This window comes from Chiloscyllium plagiosum, chromosome 35 (assembly GCF_004010195.1).
Source record: "Chiloscyllium plagiosum isolate BGI_BamShark_2017 chromosome 35, ASM401019v2, whole genome shotgun sequence".
Taxonomy (NCBI): domain Eukaryota; kingdom Metazoa; phylum Chordata; class Chondrichthyes; order Orectolobiformes; family Hemiscylliidae; genus Chiloscyllium; species Chiloscyllium plagiosum.
In genome coordinates, this window is record NC_057744.1 from 2,407,655 (window position 1) to 2,434,839 (window position 27,185).

The window sequence follows — 27,185 nt, forward strand, 5'->3', positions numbered from 1 at the left end:
TTAAAAAATGTTTTTTTAAAAAATTTTTATTAATGACTTAGATGAGGGAGACGAAGGGTGGGTCAGTAAATTTGCAGAAGATACGAAGATTGGTGGAGTTGTGGATAGCGAGGAGGGCAGATATCGGCTGCAAATGGACTTAGATATGATGCAGAGCTGGGCTGAATCTTTGGTGACCTTAAAGCGGCAATTGGATAGGTACATGGATGGGTGCTTAAGCTAGGACAAATGTTCGGCACAACATCGTGGGCCGAAGGGCCTGTTCTGTGCTGTATTGTTCTATGTTCTATGATACTAACTTAAATCCCCCCGAACTGCTCGAGCAAATCTCCCTGCCATTATATCAGTCGCCTTCCCACTTAGGTGCAATCCGTCCTTCTTGACCAGACCACTTCTGCACCAAAACAGCTTCCAATGATCCAAACATCTGAATCGTTATCTCATACACCAGCTCCTCAGCCATGCATTCTTCTGCTCTATCCTCCTTTCCTGCCGTCACTAGCTCGTAGCACCAGATGTCAGGGGTGGGTTCTTTACCCAGAGAGTGGTGGGGGCATGGAATGCGCTGCCTGTGGGAGTGGTAGAGTCAGAATCTTTGGTGACCTTTAAGCGGCAATTGGATAGGTACATGGATGGGTGCTTAAGCTAGGACAAATGTTCGACACAACATCGTGGGCCGAAGGGCCTGTTCTGTGCTGTATTGTTCTATGTTCTATGTTCTATGGAAGAACAACAGAGGAGTTCTCCCAAGACAACTAACAACAGTGTTCTGATCATGGTGCTTGTTTGTGGGAGTTTTCTGTAGATTAAATGGCTATTGCAGTTCCTACATAACCATAACAATAATTCCTTAGCTGTAAAACCCAATGTGGCTTTGTTCACATAAATACAGGATAATGGAAGCAGATTCTCTTGTACTTTGAGGGGAAAATTTGCGGGAGAGTCGGCCTTAGTAAATAAGATCTTCAAAGGGCCAAGTGGACTCTTTCTGTCTGTGTCTTTTTACAAAGTGAACAACAAGAACCTCTGTAACCGCCCAGGGGATACAGGAACTCTGTGCTAGCTTCAGAGCTGGATGTCAGGCAGGTGTTGCTCAGGATTTTCTATTCCATGTGTGACATTATACCGGATATTTATTCCTCAAAATGTTTTTGTTTGGTACTTATGCTCAGTGGGTGAAGATTGTTGGCTCTGGGGAATGGAAAGCATTACTAGAATGGAACATTCCCTGATCAGGTGGAGCACAGTCAGAAACGGAGACTGCTTCTTAAGCCTCTGCCTTGATAAAGTATGTCTCTTACCTCCCTCAAGATAACTCTGTGCAGCAGTGAAACCTCCTTTCCATCTTTTATTCCTGTCCCCACCCCCATCCACTTTGTTGTCTTCCAATGCAAAAGAACATTCTTAGGTCAATCATTTTTATTTGCTCATAGGATGTGTTGTTAAGTCTGGCATTTAATTACCCTGGGAAGGTGTTGCTGAGCTGCCTTCTTGAACCACTGCAGTCCCACAATACTGTTAGGAAGGGCATCCTAGGATTTTGACAGTGGAAGAATGGTGATATAGTTCCAGCTCAGGTTGCGTCTGTGGCTTTTGTTTTTCTAGGTGGTAGAGTTTGAGGGCATGGCAGGGTAGTTTGGAAGGTTTTGTCAAAGGAGTTCTGTTGAGTTGCAGTGTTATCTCGTGCCGGGACAAGGACAGGCGATGTCTGTCAGAAAATGAACAGCTCATTATATGCCACATCTTTACAATCAGCAGATAGGGGACACATTCAGACCCCTTTTGCATCCCTAATTTTAACATTTCTACTATTGGTTTCTGTGCCTTCAATTATCTGGGTCTCTCAGCTTTTCAGCCTTCTACTCTCACTCCTTTCTCCTTTAAGATATTTCTTAAAATCAACCACTTGACCAAGCCTTTGGTCACCTGTCCTAATATCTCTGTATGGACCTCAAGATCACATGTTGCTTAATTACGTTTTTGGGAATTGCATTGTGATATTTTACTAATTAGGATAACAATTAATGTAAGTTGTAGTTGGATTTGAACGCAGATCTCCAGGAAGAGAAGCTAAATGTCTACTTATTATAACTACATGGTGATCATTTTGACAATGTAATTGGTTATAATTATTAAGAATGTAGGACAGTTCCTCCTCGAAGGAAATACATGATGTAAGCTAGAAAGTAATACCTACCTAAAATCTTGAAAAGGTAAGGGTTCATGTCTCCTAATGAGTTGTGATGGTCAGTGACTCATGACTGTTATCCCCTCCCATTGAATTTTCAATCTGTACAAAAATGTGTGGGAAGGGTAATGATGAAGAGGAGCATGAGAGAAATCAATGTTTGTTCGCAGGTTTAAGGGTTTTGGGACCTTGGCTTTCTGTCATCTATCTGTATCCTTGGCTGCACATTATTATTGTGTTGTGTAACGTCGACATGATAACCTATACAAACCTGGGTTATTACCAGGAAGGAAGTATTGAGGGATATCCCGGTGGGCCCCTTGCCCTACAATTATCACATCCATGAAGTGGGCTGAAAATTTTGAGTTTAAATAGTTGCTAAATGCTTGTACTTTAAATTTGAATGTTTCATTTTTGTACCTCCTATTGTGGGGATATCAGTTGCTGAATTTTCATGTGTGTTTTCATTATCCTGATTTACACTTAATGACCTCTGGCAGTCACCAGTGTTTTCCAGCCAATGCCATTCATTTGAAGGGCTGTCACTGTTGTATTGTAGCCGAATTTGCAGAGCAAGACTCCATCAGCAGTAGCAATGTGATGATTGACAACCACCTGATGAAGGAGCAGCGCTCTGAAAGCTAGTGCTTCCAAATAAACCTGTTGAACTGTCACCTGGTGTTGTGTGATTTTTAACTATGATTGACAAAATAATCTGCATTTAGTAATATTGATTAAGGGATACATATTGGCCTCAAAGCCAGGTCTAAGTCCTCTTCTCTTCTATACAATAGAGCCATGGGATCTCTTACCTGAAGCTGACATCGTCTCTGTTTAATGTGTTATCTGGCAGTGTGGCACCCACTCAGTGCTGCACTGCATTCCACTGCCTTTTATATTGGAGACTTAATCAACCAGAGCATGCTCTTGCCATCTCTGGATGAATTCCTGGAGGTTTCATCATGTGATTTTGCCCATGCACCTTCATTGGTCATCCATCCTCACAGGTCTCACCTTGCCATGGCTAGTTGGAATCTTTCAGGAGATAGTGAGGACTGTGGATGCTGGAGATCAGAGTCAAAAAGTGTGGTGCTGGTAAAGCACAGCTGGTCAGTCAGCATCTGAGGAGCAGGAGAGCCGATGTTTTGAGCATAAGCTCTTCATCAGCAATGGGTTCATGCTCAAAACATCGACCTTCCTGCTCCTCGGATGCTGCCTGACTGGCTGTGCTTTTCCACCACCATGCTCTTTGACCCAGGTGGAATCTTTGTCAAGCAGCTGGTTTACCTGTGCCCAGTATTTTTTGTAACCAATAAAGGAATGTGTTGAAAGAAACCAAAACAAAATACTATTTTATTTAATGTTTTTATGTTTGTTCTTTTGGCGTGTCCTGGAGATGAATCGTCAATTCCTTGAGGCTCCATGAGAAGTTAGCAGCTCTCCTATTGAGCAGAAAAATCGAGCTGCACCCTGTAGTACATCACTGAGAGGGTGCTGCTCTGTTGACAATGCCATCTTTTGGATGAAACATTGAAGAAAAGTTCCATCGTTCCTAATCGGGACGTGTTAAAGATCCCACGACACTATTTTGAAAAGATCAGGGGATGGTATTCCAAGGGGTCTTGATGGTCAATATTTGTCCCTACATCAACATCACAGACTTAACTGCTGGGTCATGATTACATCTCTCTTTTGGTGCAACTTGTTATGTGCAGGTTGATTGCAGCGTTTCCTACATTACAACAGTGCTTACACTTCACTGGCTGTAGAGTGCTTTAGGATAACTTAAGGCTGTGAAGCTACTATATAAGTACAAGTTTTTTGTTTTGTAATTTTGCCAGCCATCTAACTTTAGGGCTGATACGTGAAGCCATTGACTTTTTGCAAAAGGTGTTGAGACAGTGTCCTCCACTGTACTCCCCAGTAAAATTGAATCCATTGTGAAATTACCAGTTATTAGGATTCAGTTAACACCCTCCTGTGTCTGTTGGTGAACAGGTTACACAGAAGAATGAGACAAAAGAACAAACCTTCCCTTTGTAGCTCCCATTCTAAGAAGTGCACTGTCCATCTGTTATAACCATATTATAACAAATTAAACTGTGAAGTAGTGGAACATGATCGATCCAGTATGCGTTCAGTTACTGTGTTTCTATAATACTTTTGACCTTTAGTTAAAAATCACACACCAGGTTGTAGTCCAACAGGTTTAATTAGAGCTTTTGGAGCACAGCTCCTTTGTCAGGTGGTTGTGGAGTACACAATTGTAAGACACAGAATTTATAGCAAAAGTTTACAGTGTGATGTAACTGAAATTATACATTGAAAAATAGCTTGATTGTTTGTTTCGATTGTACGATTGTCATCTGTCAGAATGACCATGTTAGTTTCACTCCTTTCATATGTACATTACAAAACTTTTTTTAAAAGTTACATTATCAGGTTAACTTTAACAATTTGTGTCAGCCCAGATAATGTGTTGAAAGTGTTAGCCCCCTGTGCGCTGCTGTCTGTGCTATAATGTTTAGACTGATTCTAATCTTAAAAAAAATGAATTAACAGAAACTTACATGGATTCATGCAATTTTTGAGCAAAGTACAATGTAACTCTGCAAGTACAAATTCACCCCATAAACATATATGTGTATGTGTGCATGTGGGTTTGTGCATATGGTTTTGTGTGTGTGTGTCTGTGTATATGTGTGGGATGGTGGTGTGGGGAGTTGCGAGTGTCTGTGAGAGAGAGTGTATATTTGTGTGAGTATAAAGGAGTCTAAGTCTGTGAGAGGGTGCATGTGTGAGTCTGTGTATCTGTAGGAATGTGTGTGCACATGTGTATGTGTATGTGTGTATGGGGTCACCTGTAATGTGACATGAACCCAAGGTCCCGGTTGAGGCCCTCCCTATGAGTACCGAACTTAGCTATCAGCCTCTGCTAGGCCACTTTTCGCTGCTGCCTGTCCTGAAGTCTGCCTTGGAGGATGGTCACCCGAAGGTCTGAGGTCGAATGTCCTGGGCTGCTGGAATGTTCTCCAACTGGCAGGGAACACTCCTGTCTGTTGATTATTGTGTGGTGCCCATTCATCCGTTGTTGTAGCCTCTGCTCGGTTTCACCAATGTACCATGCCTCAGGGTATGTAACCTGGTGTTGTGTGATTTTTTACAAAAGGAATATCTGGTAGATTAGATTAGGTTCCCCACAGTGTGGAAACAGGACCTTCGGCCCAACCAGTTGTGGAGTTTGTACACCCCAGTCCAACACCAGCATCTCAAAATCATGACTTTGCCCTTTTGATTTCTCTAAAAGTCACAGAGGTGTGATGGCCCCTATTCACGGGTGGACCTTCCATGAGATTGAAGGTAGAGCCACAAAGCACAAGCTCGGTTAGCAGCACTAAGATCTGAGGGTGAAGGTTGAGAGCTTGAACCCCACTCTAGGGACCTGACACTGCAAAGTGTTACTGAGATACCAACTCCCCTTTTTTTCAGGTGGGTGAAAAACATCCAACTATTCAAACTGTATTTCCTGACAGTACTGATTGGGGATTAGTTAGCTCTATTGAGTAGATGTTGCTTCAATCCCAAACCAGATCACCAAATTTAATCTGGCCAAGGAGTAGTAAATTTTAGTTTTTAAAGTAGACAACGTGTGGGATCAAGGGGACTGAAGAAAGCCACAAGATTCCACAGTTTTGAACAACCAGCAATAAATTATACAATTTTGGAACAGTAATACACTCTAAAATATATGTAAAACTATCCCTCACACCAGAAGGATATTTGTTCTCGGGATGTGGGTGTCCCTGGCTGAGCCAGCATTTTTTACCCATCCCAAATTAGCAGAGGGTAGTTAAGCATCAACCACGTTGATGAGATTAGATTAGATTCCCTACAGTTTGGAAACAGGCTCTTTGGCCCAACAAGTCCACACCAACCCTCCGAAGAGTAACCCAGCCAGACCCATTTCCCTACATTTACCCCTGACTTAACACTTTGGGAATTTAGCAAGGCCAATTCACCTGACCTGCACATCTTTGGACTGTGGGAGGAAACCAGAGCACGCAGAGGAGACCCACGCAGACACGGGGAGAATGTGCAAACTCCACACAGACAGTTGCCGGAGGCTGGAATCAAACCCGCGCCCCTGGTGCTGTGAGGCAGCAGTGCTAACCACTGAGCCACTGTGCCGCCCCATTGTTGTGAGTCTGGAGTCATATGTGGAGTAGACCAGGTAAAGATGGCAGATTTCCTTCCCAAACTGACATTAGTGAACTAGATAGGTTTTGTTTAGGTTAGAGTGGTGCTGGAAAGGCACAACAGCATCTAAGGAGCAGGAAAATCGACATTTCAGGCAAAAGCCCTTCATCAGGAATAGAGGTAGGGAGCCTCCAGGGTGGAGAGGTAAATCCTAGAGGCTCCACGCCTCTATTCAGGTATTCTTCCTCCAGGTGTCGGGTGGTGAGGGAGCGGCAGTGAAGGAGGCCCAGGACCTGCATAGCCTCGGCAGAGTGGGAGGGGGAGTTGAAATGTTGGGACACAGGGCGGTGGGGTTGGTTGGTGCGGGTGTCCCGGAGATGTTCCCTGAAGCGCTCTGCGAGGAGGCATCCAATCTCCCCAATGTAGAGGAGACCGCATCGGGAGCAATGGATATAATAAATGACATTGGTGGATGTGCAGGTGAAACTTTGATGGATGTAGAAGGCTCCTTTGGGGCCTTGGATGGAGGTGAGGAAGGAGGTGTGGGCGCAGGTTTTGCAGTTCCAGCGGTGGGAGGATGTCCTCCCCCCCCCACCTTACCTCAGTTCCAACCTTCCAGCTCAGCACTGCTCCCATGACCTGTCCTACCGGCCAATCTCCCTTCCCATCCATCCGCTCCACCCTCCTCTCTGACCTATCACCTCCATCCCCACCCCCATTCACCTATGGTATTCTTTGCTTTTGCTACCTTCTCCCCAGCACCCCCCCAACTCCCCACCGCCATTTATCTCTCCATCCTGGAGGCTCCCTGCCTCTATTCCTGATGAAGGGATTTTGTCCGAAACATTGATTTTCCTGCTCCTCGAATGCTGCCTGACCTGCTGTGCTTTTCCAGCACCACTCTAATACAGACTCTGGTTTCCAGCATCTGCAATCCTCACTTTTGCCTAGTAGATAGGTTTCGTGACAATCGACAGTGGGTTAGTATAATGGGTCGCCGTTGGGCTAGCTATTCTGGATTATTATTGCCATACTGCTCCTATATTGCCAGCACATTAGAAACAAAACAGAAATTGCTGGAAAAGCTCAGCAGGTCCTGCAGTAATGATGGAGAGAAATCAGACAGGTCATGTGACCCTTTCTCAGTTCTGAAGAAGGGTCACTTGACCTGAAATGTTAACTCTGATTTCTCTCCACAGATGAGCCAGACATGATGAGCTTTTCCAGCATTTTCGTTTTTTGTTTCTGATTTGCAGCACCAGGAGTTCTTTCGGGTTTTTTCCCAGAATATTACCTGGGTCTCTTGATTGGTAATCTAGTAACAATGTCACTATGCCTCCACCTCCTTACACGTGTGGTAAATATGGGCAATTGACTGTGATTAAACACCCCACAGAGCACATCAAACAGCAAATACAGTCAAGACATGGATCTCTCAGCACTTGCACCCAGAGGTTAGTGATACCTTGGATCATCAAATCTCATTAAACATCTTAAGTATTATAAAGCTTTCTGATCTTTCTGATCTGACTTGGAAACACCCCTTAAACATTACTCGATTATAGACTGCCTTAGTGACTGCTTCTGTTCAAGTCAACCACCCTACTTTCCATGCTCCCCCTACCCTGAAGCCACACAACACTATTCACTCAGAAACACTACACCAACTCTTCACCATCAGATGACTTCACTGAGCTAGACCTACCCTGTGACTTTCCCTGAGCTCTAACTTTGCTAAGTGGCATCCAGCCAAGACTGTGAGATTTCCAACATCCCCTCCCTTTGAATAGATGTGAAGCTGGAAGCACACAGCAGGCCAGACAATATCCAAAGAGCAGGAAAGTTGATGTTTTGTGCTGAAGTGTTGACATTCCTGCTTCTCTGATGCTGTCTGACCTGCTGTGTGCTTCCAGCTTCACGTCTGTTGACTCTGACTTCCAGCATCTGCAGTCCTTACTGTCTCCCCTTCCCCTAAGCCCCTCATGGCTTTCCCCAGAATTAGCTCTCCAGGACTACTTCTGGGTCAGACTTCAACACGTAGCTGCCACTAATTCCTAGAACTCCTAAGTTCTGACAACACAGAACCATCCAACTGATCTCCACTCCTCCTTAAGTCCTCTGCCTGGTATCTATGTTGTTAAACTGCCTTCCCAGCAACACTTCAAACATGGAGTCTACCTCTGTCTTTTTTTCTTCTGCTCCTTGTAACCTTTGAACTCCACTGCCTTTCTTGAATGACCTATCAGAAACCTTGCCATAACCGCCTCCCTTATTGTTGGGCAGAATTGAATGTTGTCACCTCGTACCTTTGGAACTGTCTGTTGTATAAATGTTACCAGTTAGAGATTGCTGGTTTGCTCAGTAGAAACAAGGACATAAGGGGTGGATTTCATCAGACTGTCTAGAATGTGGTGGAGTATAACGCCAGTGGCGTGGGTTGAAATTCATGGCGGCCTGTCTCATTGTCTTGCCCCAGCTTGATGTGCAGTGGTGCCCCTCAAGCTATGTATATAATTAATGGTCTATCTCTAATAGGGAGAGAGATGGTCCTTTGTGAACTGACTAATGACCCAAATTCAATTTAATACTGTAACCAACATCACTTTAAAGAAAGCAGAAGATCAGACTGGTTAAATGTTGCTATTTGTGGGAGCTTGCTGTGTCCAGACTAGCTGCTGCATATCTTTTATGATAAGAGAGAATAATTGAATCCCTAAAGTTTGGAAGCATGTTATTCAGCCCATCAAGTCTACTATCTGAAGAGCATCCCATCCAGACCCAGCCCTCCATCCCTGCAACCCTACATTTCCCATGGCTAATCCAACATATCTTTGGATTGTGGGAGGGAACCAGAGCATCCAGAGGAAACTCATGGGGAAAATGTGCAAACTCCACAGAGATAGTTGCCTGAGGTTGGAATCAAACCCGGGTCCCTGGTGCTGTGAGGCAGCAGTGCTAACCGCTGAGCCACCGTGCCATAATGGGACAGGAGGAGGCTATTCAGTCTCTCCAACCTGCTGCACTGATCAGTAAGGTCATGGCTGGTTTGGTTGTGACCTCAATCAATTTCCCATCTGCTCCCACAATAGTTAATGATTGTCCATCAGAAATCTGTCTAACTCAGTTTTGAATACGTTCAGTTACCCAGTCTCCACTGCTGTCAGTAAAAGAGAATTCCAAACACTAACAACCCCAAAGAAAAGAAGTTCTTCCTTTTCCCCATTTTAAAAGGTAACCCTCTGATCTCAGACTGTAGCCCCTAGTTCTAGGTTCTCCACATGAAGGCAAACATCCTCCCAGCACTTATCCTGTTGAGCCCTCAAAGATTCGACCATGTTTCAGTAAGATCATCTCTCATTCTTTGAAATGTCAACCTGCTGATCCTTCCCGGTTAAGATAGTGTTGCATTGTAGCAATCAAGCTAGTGAACTGAAATAACTGCACAGAGCCCAGTATCCCATTTCCAAGTCACCCTTTATTTACATGTGCACAGTACACTGGCTGTGGTTAGCCCACTTGGAGTCAGTCCCAGAAAAGAGGAGATCCTGAATCTCCTGTTTTTTTTTAATTTTTGTTTGTTTTGCATTTAAGCAATTGAGAAAATTATCCAACCTTTTTTAAGAAATCAAATGGCAAACTTTTTGCTAATGTACTAGTGGCTGACAAAAGCTTTGAATACATGATAATAGACACTTACGAGTGTGTAAGAAGAATATTCTATAGTTTTTCTGTTAACAGCACACGCATGGTCCTTTTAATAATTGGGAAAGTGTGGACAATTGGGGTAGGAATGACAGAGTTATCTCCTGTTTATATTGTCAGCCAGGGTTCTCTGATTGGCCCCAGATTAACAACCCCAATCAAGGATCTCATAGTGAATGAGACTCACCTGGCTGGTTGCAATCACTAGACCAACTTTCTCTTAAACTTCTCCAATGCAGATAATTCCCTCCCCAAATAAGGAGGCTAAAACAGTACACTGTTCCCTGGGTATTGACCTACTAATGTCAGTCCAGTTGTGATAAGACTTCCCTATGTTTGTACACCATGTCCTTGAAATGAAGACCAGTATTCCATTTGCCTTTCCAGTTAATTGCTGGACCTGTATGTTAACATTTAATAATAGCAGCTAACATTTCAAGGCATTTGATTGGCTGTCCAACATTCTAGAGTGTCTATGGTTGCAAAAGGACCAAATAAGTTTCTTTTGATTAGTCTTTCCTTTCCAGCAATCATTCCATCAGTGACAAGTCCCAAATTGTCCATTCAATGACAGCAGCAACCTCTGAGCTGTGGTGGTGGATGCAAATAGTATGTCTGCTCCTCCAAACTCCTCCCCCCACCCCCCCCAAATAAAAGTAAAATCTTTCTTATCCCCAGTATGTCACTCTGGTTGTAGTGTTTATGCTACAACAATCAGAAACTGCACACGTAGAGCAGGTCTTTCAAAACATTCCAGAGTGCTTTACAGAAATAATGATCAAACCAAACTTAGCACTGAGTCACATGAGGGAATATTGAGTATTGAGACAAGCAACCAAAAGTTTGGTCAGAGGTTTTAAGAACATCCAAAGGAGGAGAAAAAGGAGATGTTTAGGGAGGGAGTTTCAAAACACAGGGCTCTTAGAGCTGCAGGAACAATTAGGGCTGTGCCCGAGGCCAGAATTGGAGGCATCTCAGAAGTTTGAAGGCCCTGGAAGAAGCTAAGAAGATAGTGGGATTTGTAAAACAGGCAGGAGTATTATAAAATGAAGCAGAGGTGGGCTCACAGGAGCCATGGTGCAGTGCATAGGGGGGGCGATGGAAAATGGGATTTGGTACAAATCAGAATACAGACTGCAGAGCTTTGGATGAATTGAAGTATATGGAGGGTGCAAGTTCGAGGGCTTATCTCTGACGTTGCTCTTGCTGGTGAAGGCCCACTCTTGACTGGAAAGAGGTGACACGAAGATACACAGAGAGTAGCTACAATAGCAGGTAAACAGAAGAGACCCTTTGTTCATGGTTGATGAGGTGGTGCACTGTGAGCAGGGTTTACAATCCAGTGTGTTTTCTCAGTGTGTAAGTGGTGAAATAGATGGCACCGTCCTGACTGTGTGATTGCACAAAAGAAAGCTAAAATGTGGCAAAGTGGAGCCTTAAAGAAAAATTTCTTATTAAATCTAAGAGATGTTTGCAGAAGCCAGAATATAAAACCTCTGTAAGTGCTCTGCTTCGGCCTTGCAGAGGTAGTGTACCATGAAACCAAGTTAAGCATTAATCACGGATGCTCATGAAAGGCAGTTCCTGTTTGCTGTGTGCCCAAGGTTGTCATCTGCAATTGAGTTTATTTGGGTTTGAGAAGCGTGACCTTACCCACCCTCTCCATTCCTGGGGCTTAACCTGGTCGGAGCTGGATTAAAAACATGGCAGGGAGTCCAAAGCTACCATCCGGAATGTTCTCTTTCATCACAGAGGTCAGACGGTGTGTAGACTCGATGTGGAAATAACACAGAGCAGAGGCAAAGTCAGTCAGGGTTTCAGCTGCTGATTGTTATCTCCATGCCAACAGCAACAAATTAGACTTGTATAGCACCTTTGAAAGAGATGTCTCACAGGCATGCCTGTTTCTGTATAAGGCTGCATAAGGCTGTGGTCAGACCGCATTTGGAATATTGTGAGCAGTTTGGGCCCTGTGTCTATAGAAGGATGTGCTGGCCTTGGAGGCGGTCCAGAGGAGGTTTCCAAGAATGACACTGGGATTGCCATATGTGGAGCAGTTGAGGTCTCTGGGTCGGTACTCGATGGAGTTTAGAAGGATGAGGGGAATCTCATTGATATGTACAAAATACTAAGTGGATGTGGAGAAAATGTTTTCACTCGTAGGAGAGACTAGGACCCATGGGCACAGCCTCAGAGTGAAGGGATGACTATTTAGAACTGAGATGAGGAATTTCTTCAGTCAGATGGTGGCGAATCTGTAGAACTCATTGCCACAGAGGGCTGCAGAGGCCAAGTCATTGAGTGTCTTTAAGACAGAGTTAGATAGGTTGTTGATTAGTAAGGGAATCAAGAGTTATAGGGAGAAGGCAGGATAATTGGGTTGAGAAACATATTAACCATGATAGAATGATGGAGTAGCCTCAGTGGGCTGAATGACCTAATTCTGCTCCTATATCTTATCGTCTTATGGTTTGCAAATGGTGGAAGCAGGCAGTTTTGGTGACAGCGAGGGTTTCTATGGTCAGAAGTTCATCTCTGGCTCAAACATGTTTTGAAGAAAACAGAGAACGAAAAGGCAAGACTTGACTGATGGCTCCAACAGAGGGAAGAGCCTTTTCAGTCTGTGCCCAATTAAGTGCTAATAACATTGACTTTCCATTGATGCTCATTCAGGTCTGGTTTTGGAGAACTGGCACCAGTATTTGTGCTCTCAACTTCCAGTCACCAATTCTAGGGATGAATTGTAGACCCAGATTTTCTTTGGCCCTGGAATAACAGAACAGGATCTGGTCATTTAAATGCCAGGGCAGATATCTCACGGATATTGGACCTCAGGAATCCCAGTCAGATATGCATCCGAGCAAAGAAGCTGAAGAGTAGATTTTGAGGCAGATCCAGTTTCTAGGCCTGCAAGGTCACCTGAGTCCTGAGCTCCCCAAACCTCTGCACCCCTCTTGCCTTTCGAGCTGCTTCTTGAAACCTACCTCCTTGATCAAATTTTAGGCCACCTCTCATTTCACCTCAGCCAGCTCGGTGTAAATACTTTGACTGACTACACCTGAGATGCACATTAGCATCTACATTGAATTACGACATTGAAGGCGCTGTAGCAATGTAAATTCCTGTTACTGTAAGTGGCGGGTGCTGGTCAGATCATTTGGGATGGGATGGTGTCAAGAATAAAAAGACTTGCAAGATTGAAGCAGCTTATTCATGTTGAGGCTATGTGAAGGTGTGACATAGATGCTAAAATCATCTGGATCCTGGGGAGAGGACAAGACCATGTTGTCCTTAGGTGCCTGTTCCTGAAAGGTGCATTAAAGTTAGAACACAGGAATCGGCCATTTGGTTCCAAGCTGGTATTTATATTCGCTGGAGACACCAACCCACCCCCAACCTTCCTCATCCACATATCCTTCTATTCCCTTCTCCTTTGTGTCTTTATTCAGCTTTCCCTAAATGTCTGTGTCCCTTCAAACTCTCCCAAAGTATGGAGGTCCAAGTTGTCACCACTCTCTGTTTCCTCTGGTCTCAGAGATCAGAGTTGATCTACACTGTCATGCACACATTGAATGCCATATCCCATGATGTCCTCACTCACTAACAACAAATGACCCTTCTCAGGAAACTGATTTGTGGTAACTTGCTAAACTGAGGCCTTCCAACTTTCTTAATTAAAAAAAAGAACTGTGGATCCTGGAAATCAGAAACAAAAGCAGAAATTGCTGGAAAAGCTCAGCAGATCCAGCTGCAGCTAAGGAGATAAATCAGAGTTAATTTTTCGGGTTGAGTGACACTATTTCAGAACAGTTCTGAGGAAGGGTCACTCGACCCGAAATGTTAACTGTGATTTATTTCCACAGATGCAGCTGGAGCTGCTGAGCTTTTCCAGTGATTTCTGTTTTTGTTTCCTTCCAAATTTCCTCTCACCGTGACCCCCTTTTGGGTCTTGAAAGTTGTTGTGAGCCCTCGGTGGGACAGGGGGCAGAGAGTAGGAACCTATTTATTGTTGGACAGCAACTGTTGTAAATCAGTCAGATCCCCAAGGCATCATTACTACGTCAGAATCCATGCCCCTGTGACTTCAGCTGGTGATCATATTGGGGTTCTCTCCCCACTTCCCCGTCTAAACTGAGGAAACCCCAACCTGAGCACCAACTCAGCTTCTGACATCCAGCAGCATTTAACATCATCACATGCCCCATTGTTAGAATCAAAATTGCCCAGGTTCTTGTCAGGCAATTGGTACTCAAAACTTTTTAAACTAAAGTGTCTTCTCCAATGAAAATATCCCCTGAAAGCAATCCTGTCCATGCTGTATTATTTCAGCAGTTTTGTTGATGGAATCAGTCCATGTCTGTCAGCTGGGTCAGTGTTAATACATCAGAGACATATTGCATTAAACCAGGTCAAAGTGGCCATCTGAAAACTGAACTTCACCAGTAGAATTTTAATTAAACACTCCGCGCTGGCGTGGAAACCCACATGGGATAATATCAGCTGGACTACTTTATGATAGGACAATGCAGTCCGGGTAACGTGAGATTGTGTTTCATATGAGGGCAGGGGTTGCACTAAGTGTCGTTGATGATATTAAGCTGATGGCTGTAGAATTATTTCATACTCTATAAAACAAATTACTTATGGCAAAATAGAACAAAATAGAAGTTAAAGGTGTCAAGGAGTATGATACCGAGAAAGAGGATTAGCTATGATCATGTTGAATGGTGGGATGGGCTCGATAGACTGAAAAGCCTCCCTTAATGAAGGGGTAATACCCGAAACATCGATTCTCCTGCTCCTCGGATGCTGCCTGACCTGCTGTGCTTTTCTAGTGCCACACGTTTCAACTCTGATCTCCAGTATCTGCGATCCTCACTTTCTCCCTGAAAGGCCTATCCTGCTGCTAGCCTCTATGTTTCTGTTCTGTTTATGAGTCCAGGAGAACAGGTTGAATTGTTTCTGTGCAGTCAGGAGGCCTGGTGCACAGACTGCTTCTTCAATCATAGAATCCCTGCAGTGCAGATAGAGGCCATTCAGCCCATCGGGTCTGCACTGATACTCTGAAGGGCACCTCGCCCAGCTCCTGCTCTCTTCCCATAACCCCGCATTTTCCATTGCGAATCCACCTAACCTGCACATCTTTGGACTGTGGGAGGAAACTGGAGCACCCGGAGGAAACCTACGCAGACATGGGGAGAATGTGCAAACTCCATACAGACAGTCACCTGAGGCTGGAATTGAATTTGGGTCTTTGGCGCTGTGCAGCCTTATCCAAAACAGAAGGCCTGGTGCATCTTGGATCCACTCACCTCCTTGATGTCTGACCTCGTTTCCATGGAGACAGGGTGTTGAACACAGCTGTTGGGAAGGAGGATTGAAGTTTGAGTCATTGTGATAAGAGCAATGGCCTTCAGATGAGTGAAGAAGGTGGAGAGACCAGAGGAATAAGAGAATTTGGAGGGGGAGGGAGTCAATGAGTGACCAGGGAGATAGGATGATGATGAGAGTGATTGAACTAACCTGGTTTAGAAAGCTGAGAATTAGGTTAGGGTTAGTGTAAGATTAATCCGACTCCTATCACAGTCCCTGTCTGTAGCTTGCGTTGTGTACTGATCCCTCTCCCCCAACCAATCGGAATTCATCTTTGAAAATGAAACTTTGAACTTGTCTCATTCCCTTGAGTAAAGACAGTACTTGTTTCAGACTGTGATTGGCAGGCCTCAAAGTTACATCATAATCTGATCGCATATCATTTTCCTCACATGATTGGATAGAAGGTTTGATCATAGGAAATGTCCTCGAGTTACATTAAGTAACGTGGAATAGTGCAGAGGCAAGGCATTAATCCCCAATGTTTGGATCAGAGTGGTGCTGGAAAAGCACAGCAGGTCAGGCAGCATCCGAGGAGCAGAAAAATCGACGTTTCAGGCAAAAGCCCTTCATCAGGAATAGGATGTTATTCCTGACCTGCTGCCTGACCTGCTGTGCTTTTCCAGCACCACTCTGATCTAAACTCTGGTTTCCAGCATCTGCAGTCTTCATTTTTGCCTAATTAATCCCCAATGGTCCATGGCCATGTTACTACCCCACAAGAGCCTCCTGCTGCCCTCTTCCATCTCGTTCTCTGAGAATTCCTTTCTATCAGCTTCCCCTTAACCACGTCCCTAGCCACGCACCTCCAATGTTCCTGAGTGGGGTGGTGAGGTCCAAATTAACTGCACCGAGGTAAAAAGAAATATTTTGAATTTCTTGTACTTAGTTGTCACTGACCTACATTGTGATCCTTAATTATTGTCTCTACCACAATAGGCTGGGGCTATTTTCCGTGGAGTGTCAGAGGCTGAGGGGTGACATGATACAGGTTTATAAAATCATCAGGGGCATGGATAGGGTAAATAGCCAAGGTCGTTTCCCCATGGTAGGGGAATGCAAAACTAGAGGACATGGGTTTAGGATGAAAGGAAAATATTTAAAAGGAACCTGAGGGCCAACGTTTTCAGGCAGAGAATGGTGCATGTATGGAATGAGCTGCTAGAGGAAGTGGTGGAGGTTGGTACAGTTACAACATTAAAAAGGCATCTGGATGGGTATATGAATAAGAAGGGTTTAAAGAGATATTGGCCAAGTGCTGGCAAATGGGACTAGGTCAGATTGGGATGTCTGGTTGGCACAGATGAGTTGGATCGAGAGTCTGATCCCGTGCTGTATGACTGTAAGTGAAATACGTAGTTTTAAAGACCTGTCTCAGTTTATTCAAGCAGAAACCCAGCGTTTCTTGGTAGACGTACTCTCCCAATTTCAGTACGATCCTTGCGAATATTAATTTGCGTCTTTTCTAGGACCTTTTATATCCTTTTGTTGTAATCAGGTGATTGGAATTCTGTACTCATGGTGCGACCATGATGCTGTACCAGGAAAAGCAGTGAAAGTGTTAACGCTGGTTTGCATAATAGCACAGATATCTGTGAATGAGGCAATTCTGTGTCCAAGCCGTCGATGAGCCGACAAGCAATGCTATTTTCTCAGATGTTGAGGACGATGGCGGACATTTTGCTTATGTGCACAGATTTTTCAGAGTCTCAAAATGGCTGCTGCTAGAGAGTGGGAGGGAGGGAGGGAGAGAGAATATCCCTTTATTGTGTCCAGTCAGCTGCCTGCTGTATGTTTAACCTGGTATCAGGATTTCTCCTTTGGCAGGTGAACAATGCTGTTTAACTGAGCCACGTCTACTGGACTGTTCAATTAGCTGTTCTCTGCTTTTAAATTGGCTCCAGGCAAATGCCGATAAAAATCATTTGTGCCAGATTTTTTTTGGACTGACTTGCTGAACCATTTATCCTGAAATGCCCCCGTCCTTGTTTGTTTAATTCAGTGTGTGACGTGAATTTTTTTAAAAAACCTTTGCACATTTCACCCTGCTGTCCACAAAATCTGATTACTGAATCTCAGAAGCGTCACTCTTTTCTCTCTCCCTCTCTCGTTTTATGTGTGCAATATTGTTTGCTGGTGCAATGGTTTTCAGTTTGCTCTCTTCTTCCGATAGGCTGTGACTAGGTTTCAATGTTGTACATTTTCCTTATCCCATGCTCCCACGAGACGCTTCTGATTAATGCTCCTGGAAATGAGTGGTGTCAGACTACTTAGGGCATGGATGTGAGGATTGCGGGAAGGCCGAGAACATGGGTAGTGCAAGAGGTGCTAGGCGACACCCCATCTTTGCCCGATAGCTATGCTTTCCAGCAGAGCTTGCTGTGTAATTCCAGAAAAGAGAATGCAAACTATATCCACTTCATTGAGTCATGGAGGCAATGTTGATATCCAGTATTGACAAATGGCATTGGGGTAACACCTTCAATCATTGAGTCAGAATGGCGCTGAAGGCCTATTTATGAGTCCCAAACCATTGTCAAACACAATTTGACACTGAACCATGTGGGATATTAGGACAATTGATTACATAGATATCTGATCCAGAGAGGAGAGGGGACGGGAGGGAATTCTGAGAGTGAGTGTGTGTGTGTGTTATTGTGAGCTGAAGAAAAGGACAGGATGGTTCTGAGGTCTGTAAAAAGATGCTGTGTAGACTTTGACACCCACCTCGCAATCAGAAGGAGGTGAGTTTCAGTCCTGCTATAGTTTCTGTACAAAAAGACTAAGGCTAAAACATCCACTGCAATACTGAGGGAGTGCTGCACTGTTGGTGGTTTACTTTTCAGTTGAAACATTAAACTACGGTCTGTCTGCCTTCTCCAAATGGAGATGTGGAAGATCCTTTGGCATTGTTTTGAAGATGGGTAGTTCTCACTGGCCACTGCAGATTATGTCAATGGGATCTTGCTGGCTGACTCATTTCCTACTGTGCAACAGTTCAGGGAAAGAGTTACAAATGCAAAACATTAATTCTGTTTCTCTCTCCACAGATGCTGCCAGATCCACTGAGTTTCTCCAGTATGCCCTGCTCTTATTTCTTTGGTGGCAAAGTCCTTTTGAACAGTCCTAAGGTCCTGAGCTTGAGTTAGTTTTTGTTATTGCTCTGGTGAGATTGATTCCACTGAGATTGGTTTTCGCTGAGGGAATGGCTCCTAGGCCTGCAGAGTGGATCGAGAATTGAAAATACAGCATTTCTGTGGCTGGCTTGCAGCTGCCTAGATCTAATTTGAGATATGATCATCTTTGTCTCTTTGTGAGAAAATCCTTCTTCTGCCTTTGGCTTTTTTAATGGCTGCAACCTGATTGAAAATAACATATCCACAGCAAGTCACCACTTGTATGAAAATTACAAAGCTCCTGGAGGTAGGGGGGGACTAATGCTCAAGGTTTTGACACCTTATCTTCAAATAGTCTTTTTGGAGTCTTTTGACTTTCCCTGTCTTGTGGAGACTGGGACAGATCATGCTTGAAGTTCCTTCCTTCTGACATGTTGGTGCAAGGTCACTTTCCTGTAGTTTGCTCAGAACTCTTCAAAGGCACCTGTCATGTTTCGCTTGGTTGGGTGCTAGTAAGGGAGCATCATTACTTAGTCTACAGAGCCTTTCAGTATCAGATGTCAGTGTTAGAGATGCAGCACCTTTTAAGGGTCAACAAGAACAGCTCCAGAGTTGATTGAGAGCTCTGTATGTAATAACGGGCTGATTAGAAAATCTATCAGAGCTAGTTCTTCTTCCTTGAAAGGCATAGAGAGGAGGAGGGGAACACTGAGTGGCTGGGGTGCATTATTACCCCTCTGCCTCTTTCCTAACCTTCTGGTTACTATTACACTGCCCCTGGTGGATAGTGTTTGCTATTTGTTAATTGGGTAATTTAACATTAGGGGTGGTTTTATCAAAATAATTTTAAAAACTACTGGGTTCTGAGAGAGTGGAACTTGTATAGTAGTCAGCATTGCTGCATTATAAGCAGTTGACCTGGCTTTGAATCCTAGCTATCTCAATCAGAAACACCAAACTCAAGTGGGTGGCACGGTGGTACAGTGGTTAGCACTGCTGCCTCACAGCGCCAGAGACCCGGGTTCAATTCCCGCCTCTGACGACTGCGTGGGTTTCCTCCGGGTGCTCCGGTTTCCTCCCACAGTCCAAAAATGTGCAGGTCAGGTGAATTGGCCATGCTAAATTGCCCATAGTGTTAGGTAAGGGGTAAATGTAGGGGTATGGGTGGGTTGCGCTTCGGCGGGGCGGTGTGGACTTGTTGGACCGAAGGGCCTGTTTCCACACTGTAAGTAATATAATCTAATCTAATCTAAAAAAAATCAGTTTTTTATGACACTTACTGTGCAGTGGTAGTCACCCTACCTTAGGCTAGAAGGTCCGGGTTCAAAACCTCCACCCCCATCCTACTCTGGAGATGTGCCATAGCATATCCAAAAAGGTTGATTTAAAAAAAAGCTGGGTTCTTCCTCAGCAAAGAGTTGGTCTCTGAACAGGGGAAAAAAGGCCAGAAGGACAAGGTGGAAACTGGTATTTGTGCCAAACTATAGACTGCCAATAAATCCTTGTCCATCAATAAAAGTCTTTTGGTGCCTAATTCAACATACAGATATCTGTCTATTAAAGCTAAGCATCAGATAGTGTTGTATCTTGGAAATGATCTATCTTGATTTGCAATTGCAAAGTTCTTAGACACACAATATAAACAATATTGGGATCTATCCTGGTTGTATTCAAGCCATTTCACCCCATACAATGAGAATGAAGGGGTTTGCTGTTGAGATCAGTTTTGCCAACTCTCCAGACTTGGTTTAGGGATTTCCAGGAATTGAACATTATTCTTGAGGGCATTGTTAAATTCCAGGACACATAATGGTTTTGTTTACATTTTCTTTGATCATTTCTGTTTCATGGATTTCAAAAATTTTGGATGCAGACAGAGAATCAAGAATGATCTATTTGGATAACAGGGAGCCTGTTTGTTTGTTGATTACGGGGAAAGGTGTGAGCTGTAAAGAGGGATGACCAGTGACAGGCGTGAAAAGTCTTGTGATTAAACCTTTCGGTATGTATCCAACCAGAGCTGGCCACTAATGGAGATTGAGTTGAAATGTCTGAGAGTATTTGTAGAAAATATTACTAACAAGACTATCTTTTTACTTGGATAACTATGGGGGATATGCTGTATCTACCATTATTTATTCATTTCAGATAGATCCTGCATTGCATCTGAGTGCAGCTTTTGTTTTGTAAAAGAATTCATTAATCATATTTATATCTCTTGAACTTATCTATAATTGCTCCTAAATTATCAATGAACCTCTCATTAATATTCTTAAAACATTTCTGTTGCCAAAGCATTGTTTGTTTATTATAAGTATGAATTATTCATTTGCAGATTGTTGCCATTAATGCTTTGCAATAGGACCCTTGCTCCAATATGAAAACTCCAATTGCTCCCCATCCTCTACTGCCTGAATGACTCTCATTACAGCTGCTAAAATAATGCGCAATATCTTGGCTTCACAGTGACATTGGTGGTCTCCTGCTTGTACAGTCAGGACCGTTTCCAGTCTCAGGAGGACAGAATCTTAAATGGAAGCACTACCTCAACCAACCGAGAAACAAGAATGCCCTCCTGGAGCTGATCTGGGCTGTGTGCTGAGGTTTGGTGTCTTGTACACAGGCAATAAATCAATGAAGTTTCCTCCTCTTCTGAAGGGGTAATTCCTGCTGCTGTCAGCTATCAATTCTCCAGGTGTTAGTGTTTCTAGTCTGAGGCTGGTCAATACCTTCTTCACTGTCTCTAAATCTTTGTGACCTCCTCCAGCTCCACCATTAGAACTCGGCTTTCCACCAAATCTCAATCCTTACACATTCACTGGATTTCCATTACTCCACCATGGGATCTTCTGCTTGCTGGGCCCTAAACTCCAGAATTTCCTCTGTCATCCTCTTCCTCCTTCTCAACATGTCTCCCTTCAAACACTCCTTAAAACCTACATTTTGACTAAGCTTTCGATCACCAATCCTAATGCCTCCTTAAGTGACTAAGTGTCAGATTTTAGCTGATAATGGATCCAATGAAGCTCTAAAGGTGCCACATGAACAGATGTTATTGTTATGGTTTTATTTCAGCTTGCATTTAGAGCTGTGTATGTACACTCCTTATTTTGTAAATGGATCATCATTACTGTTAAAACCTTGAGAGTCACTGTTAACCTCACTGTAGCCAAGATTGTGGGGTTAATGTGTCCACCTTATGCATATTGATTTCAAGGTAACGAAAACCCCTGTTCTCCCTTTTCCATATCCCTGTCATCCTTGTGTCTCATAGAACATAGAACAATACAGCGCAGTACAGGCCCTTCGGCCCTCGATGTTGCGCCGATCCAAGCCCACCTAACCTACACTAGCCCACTATCCTCCATATGCCTATCCAATGCCCGCATAAATGCCCATAATGAGGGAGCCTTCTTTTCTCCAATGAAAACAACCCCAAGTGCCTCAGCCTTTCCTCATACGACCTTTCTACCATACCAGGCAACATCCTGGTAAACCTCCTCTGCACCCGTTCCAGTGCCTCTCACTTTTACATCTGATTCTTATTCTTATTCATCACAATAATGTGGTCCTTCAGTCATTCCATAAAGAAAAACCAGCCCGAACCTATTCTCACCTGGCATTCAAGTCAGTTTTCAGTTTACGAACACAAAAAAGAGGAGCAGGAGTAGGCAATTCAACCCGTCAATACAATCATGCCTGAGAGACTAGTGATCTGAAATAGACGGAGTGAGTTGTTTATGATGAGTGACATTTCAGCAGAAGTCACAATTTGAGAAGCGATTCTATAGAATGAGCTATCTTGTTTGCAACATTACAACAGTTATTGCAACTCAAAACAACCTCAGCAAAGCATTTTAAGGCATCCCAAGGCTGTGAAAGATGCTATATAAATGCACAATCTTTCAATGTTTATGAACATACAGAAGTTCAATGTGGAGTCTACGAAAGCATATCCTCCACTCATTTCCACATGAACTCACATTGGTCCATCTCTTTGCTCTCTACAGATGAGCTTGAAACACTCCTCAAACTTCACTGGCATTTCCTACTTGTCAGGTTGGTCCCTTTGTTTATTGAATTGTTGAACTAGTTGCATTTTGATTAGTGTTCTTTAACAGGCACTGTGTGGAAGTTAATCCGGTTGTAATGTATTTCTGAATTGTAGGCGCTCTCACCCACACACTCTCATGTTCATATCACCACATAGACACGGCTACACAAACCATTCATAGTTGCACGCCCAGACACTCGTGCATTTGTGCACTCTGTCACTTGCACACTCTCATGCACAAGTTATACAACCTAGCACGTGGACTTGCACTGCCTCACTCACCCATATTGGAGTACGCACTTGCATGCCCATACATGTGGAAATGCAACCTGATTTTTGCTCTCTTGCATTTCATGATCACTTGTCTCTCACTTCTTGCCTCCCTCACACACAAATGGTTTGATCTTTGTTGAAAGTATGAAGAGACTCAGAGCAAGTCTGCAGCCAGCTTTATATCTGTCCCTTTTTAGTTGCATAGTGGGCAATCGAGAGGAGCTCCAACTCTGAGGTTGCCCTGTGTCAAGCAAATGATGGAAGCTAATTTCCAGAACACTGCTACATATTTACACAGTGATTAAATGATAAGGGTGTTTAAAAGGCCATTCTAAGTTTTTATTTGAACACTTTTGTTTATAAAGTAATAGAGATAGAAAGTGAAAGATTAGTTTTAAGTCGAAGTCATCCAGTTAGCGAACAAACAGTTTGTTCCTTTTCCAGTTGGGTGTGGGAAGGCTGGGTCTTGTCAGCAAGGATGTAATGGGTGACCAATGATGGAAATGTGGAGACACAGTTGACGGAATCTCCAGGAATACAGAGGCATAGAATCATACAGCACACAAACAAACCCTTCGGCCCAACTTATCCATGTCAACCAAGTTTCCCAGACTAAACTAGCACCACTTGCCTGCATTTGGCCCATTACCTCCAAACCTTTCCTATTCATATAACTGTCCAAATGTCTTTTAAATGTTGTAACTGGACCTGAGTCTATCATTTCCCCTGAGGGTGAAATCCCATCACCCTCTGTGTAAAAAAGTTGCCTCTCAGGTCCCTTTTAAATCTTTCTCCTCTCACCTCAAAAATATGTCCTCTAGTTTTAAATACTCTCACCTTAGGGGAAAGACCTTTGCTACTCATCTTATCTATGCCCCTCATGATTTTATAAACCTCTCTAAAGTCACCCTTCAACCTCCTATGCTCCAGTGAAAGAAAGTCCCAGCCTATTCACCCTGTCCTTTTAACTCAAACCCTCCAGTCCTGGCAACATCCTGGTAAATCTTTTCTGAACCCTCTCCAAATTAAATAATATCCTTCCCATAGCAGGGTAACCAAAACCGCACACAGTACTCCAAAAGTGGCCTCAGCAATGTCTTGTACAACCTCAACATGACGTCCCAACTCCTATACTCAGTGAAGAAGGGCTTATGCCCGAAACGTCGATTCTCCTGTTCCCTGGATGCTGCCTGACCTGCTGCGCTTTCCAGCAACACATTTCCAGCTCTGATCTCCAGCATCTGCAGACCTCACTTTCTCCTCCTATACTCAGTGGTCTGAGCAATGAAGGCAAGTGTGCTAAATGCTTTACCACCCTGTCCACGTGTGATGCAACTTTCAAAGAACTATGTATTTGAAGCTCTAGCTCTATCTGTTCAACAACATTACCCAGGATCCTATTATTAATTGTATACGTCCTGCCCTTGTTTCTTTTACCAAAATGCAATACCTCGCATTTATCCAAATTAAACTCCACCTGCCACTCCTCAGCTCTTTGACCCAATTGATCAAGGTCTCTTTGTAATCTTGGATAGACTTCTTCACTGATGACGCAACCACCAATTTTGATGTCATCTGCAAACTTATTAACCATGCGTCCTATATTCTCATCCAAATTGTTTATGTAAATGATGAACAACAGTGGATTCAGCACCGATCCCTGTGGAATACCACTGGTCACAAGTCTGAAAAACAACCCTCCACCACTACCATATGTTTCCTACCATCAAAAAAAATTTGTATCCAATTGGCTGAATGCCATGTGATCTAACTTTACTAATTAGTCTACGATGCGGTCCCTTGTCAAAGACTTTACTAAACTCCATGTAGGCAAAGTAAACGCTCTGCCCTCATTTTGGTTACATCCTCAAAATATTCAATCAAATTAGTGAGACGCGATTTCCCATGCACAAGGTTGACTATCCTTAAACAGTCCTTGCCACTCCAAATCTATGTAAATCCTATCTCTCAGAAAGACTTCCAAGAGCGTATCCACTGATGTCAGACTGAGTGGTCTGCACAATGACTACCTTGTGCTTACTCAATTGAACACCTATTCCAAATAGAAGCTGCTAATCCCAGCTCCTGATACCAAGTTCTGAAAGCAGAATGAACTTTTAGGCTCTGGAGGTCCTACTTCATTGTTTCCAATTTCCAGGATCAGCAATTCTTTGTTTTCTTTTCCCAATTCTGAGACTGGGGAATGCTTCAGAGGAAAGGCAGGCCTGTGCCAATTAAAATCACTTGAAATCAAGTATTTTTAATCTTCCTGTTCAGATGTGTTATGACACAATTCTGGGGCAGGTGGCAGACCTTCTGACTCAGAGCTAGGGTCACTATCACTTTATTGGCAGGAATTTATAACATTAAAATTTGTAGTTAAGGTTAATCATTACTCATCTATCTTTATTGTATTATAATTGGCAATAGTTAACAAATGTGCAAAAGAATCAATTCCTTCACTTTTACTGGGACAAAATTCTTGAACAGCACTTTACTTGTACATGTGGATTGCAGAGGTGAAGCCAAAGCTAGCAAAGCTATTGTGGGAACATTTCTTTATCTTTGTTTCTCCCTTCTTATAAAAACAAAAATATGGGAGCAGGAGACAGGAGGACCCAGAGACAGTCACCTGAATTGAAACAGAGGGGGAGAGAGAGAATGGGCCTAAGATTCTGAAACAGCACAAGGCAAAGTAGGGACAGGCAGCTAGATCATTAAATTATGTGGCAAACAACACAAGACCCTGAGCCAAATCCTGTGGCACACCATTGGATACAAAAATCCAGTTTCAAAAATAGCCTTTGGCCATTACACTAAGCTAATTTTGGATCCAATTTGCCAAACTGTCCTGGATCAGAAGAGATCTTAGTTTCTTAACTGGTCAAAAGCCTTACTGAAGTCCCTGTAGATTACATCAGCTGAACTACCCTCACCTACAAAACTTTTCTTTTATTCATTTGTGGGATAAAGGCATCACTGGCTGGTCAGCATTTATTGTCTGTCCCTAGTTGCCCTTGAGAAGGTGGTAGTGAGCTGCAGTCCACCTGCTGTGGGTTGACCCATAATGCCCTTAGGGAGGGAAGTCCGAGATTTTGTCCCAGCAATAGTGAAGGAACAGTGATTTATTTCCAAGTCAGGATGGTGAGTGACATGGGAGGGAACTTGAAGGTGGTGGTGTTCCCATGTATCTGCTGCCCTAGTCCTTCTAGGTGTAAATGGTTGTGGTTTTGGAAAGTGTTGCCGAAAGATCCCTGGTGAATTTCTGCAGTGCAGCTTGTAGATAGTACACATTGCTGGTCCTGAGCGCCGGTGGTGGAGGGAATGGATGTTTGTGGAAATGGTTCCAATCAAGCAGGTACTTTGTTCTGTATAGTGTCAAACCTCTTAATGTTGATGGAGCTGCACCCATCCAGGCAAGTGAGGAATATTCCATCACATTCTTGAGTTATACCTTGCAGATGATGGACATGTTTTGGACAGTTAGGAGTTGAGTTACTAGCCACAGATTGCCTAGCCTCTGACCTGCTGTTGTTGCCACTGCGTTTATGTGGTGAGTCCCGTTGGATTTCTGGTCAATGGTACCCCCAGGATGTTGATAGTAGGAGATTCAGTGATGGTAGCACCATTAAATGTCAAGGTGCGGTGATTAGATTGACTCTTATTGACGGTCATAGCCGGTATTTTTGTGGCCCGAATGTTATTTAGTCATCTCTTCAAAAAAAATCACATTTGATAGGCATGATTGCCCCCAACAAGCCATGCTGACTATCCTTGATTAATCCGTGCCTCTCAAAGTGGAGATTAATTCTGATATTCAGAAATGTTTCCAATAGTTTCCCTACCACATCGTCACCGCCTGCCCCTGCCTCAACGAACTTATTTCCTCATATCTTGACGCCATCCTGTCCCTCTTGGTCCGGGATCTCCCCACATACATTCGGGACACAACCCATGCCCTCCACCTCCTCCATGAATTTCATTTCCCCATCCCCCAATGCCTCATCTTCACCACAGACATCCAATTCCTATACACATCCATCCGCTATGACGAAGGCCTCCAAGCCCTCCGTTTCTTCCTCCCCTGAGGACCCAACCAATACCCCTCCACCGACACACTAATTCAATTGGCTGAACTGATATTCACCCTCAACAACTTCTCCTTCAAATCTTCCCATTTTCTTCAGACTAAAGGGGTAGCCATGGGCACCTGCATGGGTCCCAGCTATGCCTGCCTCTTCGTTGGGTAAATGGAACAGTCCATCTTCTGAAGTTACACTGG

The 27,185-nt window shown here is 43.7% G+C and overlaps 1 long non-coding RNA gene across 3 annotated transcripts in view; it reads left to right on the forward strand.

Annotated features, from left to right (window-relative positions):
• The window catches only part of LOC122540575, a 228,468-nt gene that overhangs the window by 7,023 nt on the left and 194,260 nt on the right, over nucleotides 1-27,185 (forward strand). Inside the window, exons 2-3 of one of the 3 annotated variants that reach the window (XR_006309353.1) lie at nucleotides 21,043-21,236; nucleotides 22,587-22,635. The exons of the other annotated variants lie outside the window; for them this stretch is intronic. This is a non-coding gene — a long non-coding RNA (uncharacterized LOC122540575). The remainder of the gene's footprint in view (nucleotides 1-21,042; nucleotides 21,237-22,586; nucleotides 22,636-27,185) is intronic. 3 annotated transcript variants of the gene reach the window in all.